The sequence below is a fragment of the Chinchilla lanigera genome, unplaced genomic scaffold (assembly GCF_000276665.1).
Source record: "Chinchilla lanigera isolate Chin_1 unplaced genomic scaffold, ChiLan1.0 scaffold00013, whole genome shotgun sequence".
NCBI lineage: Eukaryota > Metazoa > Chordata > Mammalia > Rodentia > Chinchillidae > Chinchilla > Chinchilla lanigera.
Window position 1 is genome coordinate 28,395,546 of NW_004955414.1, and position 9,478 is coordinate 28,405,023.

The 9,478-nt window shown below is 46.4% G+C and overlaps 1 pseudogene; it reads right to left on the minus strand.

Moving 5' to 3' along the window:
* Positions 1 to 2: 2 nt before the first annotated feature.
* Positions 3 to 1,011, minus strand: LOC102021434 (annotated as a pseudogene).
* Between the last annotated feature and the right edge of the window lie 8,467 nt (positions 1,012 to 9,478).

Here is a 9,478-nt window from a genome sequence, read left to right on the forward strand (position 1 = left end):
TTCTTGATGTTGAAGCCCATGTTGTCCCCAGGGAGAGCTTCACTCAAAACTTTGTGGTGCATTTCAACAGACTTCACTTCAGTTGTGACATTCACTGGAGCAAAGGTGACCACCATGCCAGGTTTGAGAACACCAGTCTCCACTCAGCCCACAGGAACGGTGCCAATACCACCAATTTCGTAGACGTCCTGGAGGAGCACCCACGAAGGCTTGTCAGTTGGGCGAGTGGGTGGAAGGATGCAGTCCAGAGCCTCAAGCAGTGTGGTTCCACTGGCGTTGCCATCTTTCCCAGTGACCTTCCATCCCTTGAACCAAGGCATATTCGCACTCGGCTCCAGCATGTTATCGCAGTTCCAAACAGAAATTGGCACAAAAGCTACGGTGTCAGGGTTGTAGCCGATTTTCTTAATGTAGGTGCTGACTTCCTTAACAATTTCCTCGTATCTCTTCTGGCTGTAGGGTGGCTCGGTGGAGTCCATTTTGTTAACACCAACGATGAGTTGTTTCACACCCAGCGTATAAGCCAAAAGCGCAAGCTCGCGGGGCTGCCCGTTCTTTGAGATACCAGCTTCGAATTCACCAACACCAGCAGCACGGTCAGCCTGAGATGTGCCTGTAATCATGTTTTTGATAAAGTCTCTGGGGCCAGGGGCATCAGTGATAGTCACGTAATACTTGCTGGTCTCAAATATCCACAGGGAGATGTTAATGGTGATACCACGCTCACGCTCGGCTTTCAGCTTATCCAAGACCCAGGCATACTTGAAGGAACCCTCCCCCACATCAGCAGCCTCCTTCGCGAACTTCTCGATGGTCCTGTTGTCGATGCCACCACACTTGTACATCAGGTGGCCGGTGGTGGTGGACTTGCCCGAGTCCACGTGCCCGATGACGACGATGTTGATGTGGGTCTTCTCCTTCCCCATGGAGGCTCCGGCTCAGCGGCGGCTTTCTCTGCACCTGTGCTCTCGCTGCAAACCCGTTGCGAAAAAGCTCATATAGTATTTGTTAGCCACTTATGTCTCTTCCTTTATAAAATCTTATACTCTATTGTCTATTTTCCATAGCACTCTATGATTTCTTTTTCTTTTTCTTTTTTTTCTGCTTTTTTGGTTTTTTTCCCCGGTACCGGGAATTGAACTCACCACCTTGCACTTGCCGAGCAGGTGCTGGCTGCTGAGCTAAACTCCCAGCCCAAAGGTTTATTTACTCATAGTTTTTATTTGTTTTTTTTTTGTTGTTGTTGTTTGTTTGTTTGTTTGAGAATGGTTTTGGTTGTAGCAAGAAGCTTTTCTGAGGGAAAAAGGAAAAGAAATATTTTTAAAGAAGAAATCCTTAAACTATAAATCCAGAAAAAGGATGGTATGACTGTCTCTGGAGATTGCCAAAAGGCAGACAGAGGCATTATTTTAAGACGTTTTAAATCATCTGCTCCAAGTTTCTGGGACTGCAGATGGGCAGAACTGTCTTTAAAAAATAATAAAACATAAACATAGGTATTTCTGTATGATAGCCACACTTTAAAAAATAAGTACAAAGAAACAGGAAGGCACTGGGGATGTAGTTCAGTGAAAAAGTGTGTGCTTAGTATGCGTGTGACCTTAGGTTTTCAGCCCTATCACCGCAAAACAAAATAAAAAAGAAATAAAGAGGTAAAACACTCTTAATGACTTAACCCACTATGTCCAAAATAGCTTCACTTTAGCATGTAAGCCATATGGTACATCAATGAAGTATTGTAGACGTTTTGCACCAAAACTTTGACACCAGTGTGTGTTTTATCCCCATAGCTTATCTGAGGTCAGACAACCACAGTCTCAGAGCTTAACAACCACACCTGGCCAGTGGCTACTGTATTGGAAGGTCTTGAGGGTGAAGACTAACAAAGTCTGCGATGTGCAGAAATGCATCATCTTAATTTATATTGAAGTGTTCAAGTGATCACCAGCTGACATTTAAGGTCATCATCATGCAACCTCCTGCCCTCATAGCTCTTCCTAACACAAGGGCATCATACCTGTCATGGATCCAACCCACCGATGTGGAGTAATACTCCTAAAGCACAGTTCTGTTCGGAGTATTTCCTGGAAAGGACGTCGCTGCAGTGAAGACTGTTAGAAGCGGGGGACAGTGAAGCTGAATCTTGAAAAGCCGTTAGGAAGTAGCCAGGTGATCAAAGGGAACATGTGAATGAGGATGTGGCTGCAGGGTACAGGCAGAGAGTAAAGCAGATATCAGATGCTGAGGGGTCTCTTAGGTCCTGCTGAGGACACAGACTCGATTCTGAAGATAAAGGAGGGACACCAAGCATTTGTCAGTCGAGAGTATGGGAGAGAGGCAGGACGTATGCAGGGAAATGAGAGTGGAGAACAGTGCAAGATCCAACTACAGAGTGATAAGAGCTGGAGCCAAGGCAATTCCTTCATTCATTTGCTCTGTAAATACTTACTGATCATCTACTGAGTACAGTTTGATGTCCATGGCACTGAAGATGAGGGGGAAAACAAAACAGGCAAAGATTCCTGCCTTCATAGACATTTACTCTGGGGTGACCAAGGGTGATCCTCAGATTTCCGGCTTTACCTGGCGAGTGATGGAATCCTCAGATAGACGTTGCAGGAGGCAGAACAGGGTTGGGAAGCAAAAGGATAGGTTGAGCTTTATTGTTTTGACAAAGATCTGGACTGTTCTGGGGACACCCAAGTGGAGTCAGGCAGCAAGCTGTGGGACTTGGACATTTTGAGATCAAGAGAGAACTCTGGACGGGACACACAGACTTGGGTGCCATGGCATATATCAACAGCATTAAATGCCTAGGAATGAACGACACAATCCTGGGAAGGTTTGTGGAAGCAGGTGTCACAACTCAAATGTCTGCAGGGCTCGGGTGAGTTGCATAGATATGTGAACTGGCCAGTTGTAGGTGGTGAAGTCTAGGGGATTTGGGAGCCAGAAGATCAGAAGATGGAAGGAACTATGGTCCCTCTGTCATTGTGTGGACTAATGCCACCTACTCAGTAGGACATCTGCTTTTGACTATTATGATGTGAGGGAAATTTATACCTTGCTTGTGTTTGAGCCATGCACATGTTTGGGTCTCTGTGTTACTACAGCCTAATCTAATCTAACAGATACAGTTCTAAACCAAACTAATCCTGACTGTGAGCTCCACAAGGGCAGGGACCACATATGCTTGGTTCACTGATGCACCCTCAACCCCAGGCCCAAAATACAGCACAGGGTAAGGTGCTCAGTAAGATGGGCTGACGATGCCAGCCATGTTTGATTTGGCATTTGTTAGGTGTCAGGCATTTTTATATACTGTACATTATTTTATTTCATTTAATAGCATGAAATTTCTTTCCATTTAGGCCTTTTATGCATTGTCTGTTATTTCATTTCATGTAATAGCAACTCTATAAAGAAGTTCCTATTCTTATCCTATTTTCCAGATAAGAAAATTGAGGCTTAGAAAACTAATAGCCAGTGTGATATTATGACGTACAGTTGCACGTTGCTTAGTGATAGGGTTTTATTCTGAGAAATGCAGTATTAGTAATTTCGTCACATTACAGTTAACTTACACAAAACTAGATGGTATAGCCTACTGCACACCAAGCCTATATCTCTGTTTCTACCTCTGTCTCTATCTCTTCCTATATATATGATAACCTATTGCTTCTAAGGGCATCATGGACAAAATAACATAAGATTAAATTAAGCACAAGAAAATATGATCTAGTCAGAGATACAGTAAACACAAAATGTATACATATGTCACAAATAGTATGCCAACATACTATTTTATAGTAAGCCTGTTTTTTGATCGGTAGAAATTCACTCTAAAATAATTTAAAAAGTGGTATTGTAAATACAGAAATCATAAACACAAACCATAGTTGTTTGTTACAATTAGCAAGTATTATATAGTGTACGTAATTGTACATGACATGCTTTTACATGCCTGGCAGTGCAGTAGATTTGTTTATATCAGCATCACCATAAACATCTGAGCAATGTGCTGTGATGACATTGTGACAGCTACAACATCTCTAGGCGGTAAGAATTTTTGGGCTCCATTATGAACCCATGGGACCACCCTCCTATATGCGGTCTGTGATTGAGGTAAGTGTCATTATGCAGTACATGAGTGTACATATTTCAGTTTCCGTTCACGGTTCCTGGCTCTCAGATCCTACAATCTTTGTAATTTCCTAAATGACTTACAGCAATAAGTGTATTTTGTATGAAAACATTTGGCCCTTTGTCCTTGATTCCTGAAGCAGCTGCAGAATAACTTCCGAGTGATAAAGGTGGAAGGCGCTCTTTTATTTTTTTTTACAAGCTCTTTCTAACATGCCTGACCTTCTGTTAATGAGATGATTTGGGGGAAAGACTGTAGACAAACACAGGATGGGGGCTGGTTGCCAAGGAGCCTTCCACTGTGCTCAAAGGGCTGGAACGTTCAGCCCCACTCCTCAACCTCCTGGCAGAGGAGAGAGGTGGGAGGTTAATTTGGTCACTGATGCAATGGCTTCACTATCCTGCCTACAGAGGGGAGCGCCCATAAAACCCAAAAGGTCAGGGTTTGGGGAGCAGTGGGTAGCTGGACACATAGAGAGTTCGGGAGGGTGATGTTCCTGGAGAAAGCATGGGAATTCCCCCCCTTCCTCCCACATTTGTCCCATTCATCACTTCATCTGATGTTCACTGGTCACCTTCATAATATCCTTTGTAAGAAATTAGCAAACTTAAGCATTTCCCTAAGCTTCATGTGCTAAAGAGCAAGCTAATCAGACTGGAAGGGGGGATGTGGGAACCATGATTGACAGATACACCAAGATGGAGCGTGTGACTGGCAGCTGATGTAAGGGAGCACAGCCTTAGGGACTGAGCGCTACGTTTGTGGGATCAGATGCTGTCTCTAGGTACACAGTGTCAGAATGTTTTTGTTTTGTTTTTTGTTTTTTTCTGGTACCGGGAATCAAACTCACGACCTCGCGCTTGCCAGGCAGGCGCTGTGCTGCTGAGCTAAATCCCCAGCCCGGTAGCGTCAGAATGAAATTGAATTAGAAGATGCCCAGCTGGTGGCTGCTGCAGAATTGATTGCTTGGTGGGTGGGGAAACCCCACACACATCTGGTCATGGGCATCTGCTGTGCTGAGTGCTGAGTGAGAGTATAGGAGACAGCGGCCTTGTGTCTTCCTAGAGCCTCAAGCTGGCATCCAAGTTTAAGCAAAGTGACTCCAGAATGGGGCCCTGAAACACTGATACATGACCAGACGCACACTCCTCTTAACATTTTAATTCATGTCCTTTTCCCCGCCACACGTGTCCTCACCCTCTCCTCTTCATTTACTGAAGCTCTATCTTTTCCAACCTTCCCAGGACCCATCAATCATTCTACCCTTTAATTAGCCTGGCAGAAGTTTCATCTGTACCCTTCCTAGCACAGGGATTTCACATATCTGTCCTTCCCTAAAAGGAAGTTGCTGTGAGGGGAGCATCTTAATTATGTATCTTAGTGTGCCAGAGAGCACAGGAAAAGTTTGAGAGCTCCCCCAACCCCCGTATGTGGGGCACTTAGGCCCTGAAGACTGACATACAGGTAAGACAGAGCCAGCCCTTTTTCTTGCAAGGCTCTCGGTCTCATTTGGGTAAACAGACATTAAAAAACCCACGGCAACAATGAAACCTCTGCATCAGTGCAGGCAGGAGAAAAGTGAGAACTCAGTTCTTCCTGGAGGAGGAAAGAAAGGAGTGCAGGGCAGGTGGGCTTTGAGCTGAGCTTCTGAAGGATGAGTAGGAGTTTTCAAAGGTTTTAAGGGGCATCCTAACTAGCAGGGACAGCACAGACGCATGAGGATGCAGGAGCTGTTCCGGATTAGGGAGGTATTGAATTGTTAAATGCAGGGTACCTTCCTTGACCATTTATGTATTGAACAGCTACTGAGAAAACCTAGCATGTGTCAGGCATTGTGCTAAATGCAGAGGATTCAAAGGTAAACAAAGCAGATATGATCTCCACCGTTGTGGAGCTTAAAATCCACTAGGGATGGCAGCTGATTATGGAGCTCTGACAAGCACGTGTTCAAGGAAAGGAGAAAGCAAAACCTAGCAATGTGAGGGAGGAGTTGGGGGTGGAGGGCTGGCTCAGATTGCAAAGATGTCTGCCATCACGCCAGGGACAGGAGACCCCTCAGTTTGTCACCAAGTCCTGCTTCTCCCACCTCCTTGATAGCTCTCAATTTTGTCCAATCCTGCTCAGTACAGGCCACCACCTCTTCCTTAAATGAATGTGACAGTTCTCTAAAGCAGGAGTCCCTAAGCCCAGGGCCACAGATACAGGTCCCTGACCTCTTAGGACCTGGTCTACATAGCAGGAAATGAACATTGAAGCTTTATCTCCATTTACAGCTGCTCCCCAAAGCTCTCACTGTGCGCTGAGCTCCACCTCCTGGCAGATCAGAGGAGCAAGAACCCTACTGTGAACTGCACAGGAGAGGGATCTAGGTCATGTGCTCCTCTGAAACATCCCCAACCTCCAACACCTCTTTGTGAAAATATTTTCTTCCACAAAACTTGTCCCTGGTGCCAAAGAGGTTGGGGAAGGTTTTTTAAAGGGTTACCCCACCCCACTCCTACCAATTGTTCCCAATGCAAACAATGATCTTCTAAGAGTGAAAATCTCACTGTGTTATGTCCTGTGCTGGAGAGAATTCTAAGCCGATCTCTACCCCCTGGTATTACTCTGGTTGCTGTGTTACATTACACAGAAAAAGAGTTCTTGCAGAGTAGTTAAGGTAGCTAATCAGTTGACCTCAAAATGAAGTATCCAGGTGGGCTTGCCTAATGAAGCAAGCTGTTTGTTTATTTGTTTGTTTTGCAGTACTGGGTCTTGAACGTAGGGCCTTCACACTGAGCTGCATCCCCAGCGTCTTCTAAAACTTTTTCATTTTATTTTGAGGCAGGATCTCTCTGAGTCACCCTGACTAGGATCAAACTCACCGTCTTCTGCTTGACTCCCAAAGTGCTTATACCTTCCTGGAGGGATTACCTGTGGGAGCCATCACACCTGGCAAAGCAAGCCCTTTAAAGGCAAAGTTTTCTCCAGCCAGAAGCAGGAAGAGGACACTAGGGAGATTGGATGCACAGGAGGACTGGATGAACTTGACCTGCCTTTGCTGATTTAAAATGGGGAAGGGCACATGGAAAGGACTGAAATGCCCCTAGAAGATGAGACTCTGCTGACAACCACAACAAAATGGGGATTAAGTCCTATAACTGAAAGGAAGTGGATTCCAAACCAATATAAATGAGTTTTAAAGTGAATTTTCCCCTCCAACTCAAACCAGCCAACATCTTGCCTTTGGCTTGGGATAAGCTGAGCACAGCATCCAGCAGCCACACCAAGCAAGACTTGTGACAAACAGAACAGTGTGAAATCATGTATAGGTGTTGTCTCAAGCCACCAAGTTTGTGGTAGTTTACAAGATATCAATAGGAAACTAAGGGGCCAGGAATATAGCTCAGTGGCACAAGCGCCTGCCTGGCAAGCATGAGGTCCTGAGTTCGATTTCCAGTACCGAAAAAAAAAAAAAAAGTCAGCCCAACCAATAGAAAACTAACATACCTCCCGGGTTTCCCACTCTCCCATAAAACCCCTGTGGGCTTACCAGGTCCAGGCATCTAACCCTTGCAACAGTCCTGTTAGGGAAGTATTTTTATTACCTCCATTTCATAGATGAGATAACTGAGGCTCAGAGAGAGTAAACACTTTTTCTAAGGTCATAGCTATGTAAACAACCTGTCTGACCCCAGCATCTATATACACAGTAACTTCTTATCCTTGGGATAAATTCAAATACAGCTCCTTCCTCATGCGGTTCCTGTTCAACCACTCAGCTTTTGTTGGGCACACATCTCACGTAAACTCCTCACAGTCCCAGTAACTGCCTGTTCCCTCATCTCCCTGGAAATGCAAATTGGTTCCTCCCCACTGGGAATGTGTTCTACCCTCCGCTCCATCTACCTTCCCTTCCACAGGTGGTGCTAGGGATCTGCCCAAGATGTAAGGCCCAAGACACAATTTTAGATACATGGTCCATGCTGGATTACAAGAACTTGTTTTCTTTCTTTTCTTTTCATTGTTGGTCTCTTATTTTGCACTTTATGTATATACTGGGTTTCTAATATATGAGAAACCATGTGATATTTAAGCTCATGTGTCTGATTTACTTCAGTTAACATTATGGACTCAAGGAACTGTAGGAAAAAGTGTTATGTGACATATCCTGGTGGCCTCTAGTGGCCCCTTGATTGTCCCCGATGGGGCTGGACGCCACTGCAGTATCTGTAAGCTCTCCTTGCACGCCCTCTCCTTCCTTAGCAGAATTTGGGAGACACTGTATTAAAAATGTTTACTCATCCGTGCTGCTCCCCAGAGGGTGAGCTCCTTGCAGGCCAGGAACGGGGACTTGTTCACCATCGAATCCGTAGCTCAGGACGTGGAGCACAATAGGAACCCACTAAACACTTACTAAATGAATCAGTGAATCGACCCAAGAAGCAAGGAGGAGCCCTCCAAGGTCTGGAAGCAAGGGGAAAGCTTATCATCTCTGTGTTTTCGGGACCAGCTCGGAGCAAGCCTTGCACGCCGGGGACGGCCCTCACAGGCAGCTGGGATGGCAGGACTTCATGGTGGCTGTGCATTTGGTGTGCTGTGAAACGTGGCTCTTATCTCATCTGGACCACATCTGGATACCAGGAAACGCCAGAAACCGTCAAGGTAATGACCACAGTTTCTCTTTATGGAAGTGGGACGCTTAAAAGAGCACGTAACTTGGGGTCTAGGACCCAAACTCCCACTACAGTCAGGAGTTTCCCTGCCAAGAAGGGCCAGGGTAGAAGTGCTGCGGGGCTCCGCAGGCACGACCCGCGGGGAACTGGGAGCCACCTCTCTAGGTTTCCCTCCAGCCTGGACCCTTAGCCTACACAAACTCACGGAGCCCGCCGGTGCTTCTCTTCCTGCTTAAACATGCAAATATTTCTTCCCGGTCAGGAAGAGTGGAGGTCCGAGCTCGACAGCGCGATTACAGGGTCTCGATTAGAGACCACTGGATGCCTCAGTTTCCCTAATTGTGCAAAGTGCACTCCTCAGCCGACGATACCCTGAAGGAGCAGAGTCAGATCTACGGGTTCTTGGTGGTCAAAGTGCGTCCCGCCACCGCTGGAGGAAAGGGGCGGGGCCAGCAGGCAGAGGGAGACTCAGCACAGCGGATACTCTCGAGTCGCGAGCTCCAGGTACTGCAGTGGAGACATCCCCATGTCCCTCTGGCACCGGCTCGCAGAGAAGCTTTGAGTTGGACCCAGGACGCCAGCAACCTGAGCAAGACGCAGGCGGGGCACGGCGAGGCTGGGAGGGGCGAGTCTCCGCGCCGCGCCTCCGGGGCTCCCGGGCGCAGCTCTGGGCACTGGG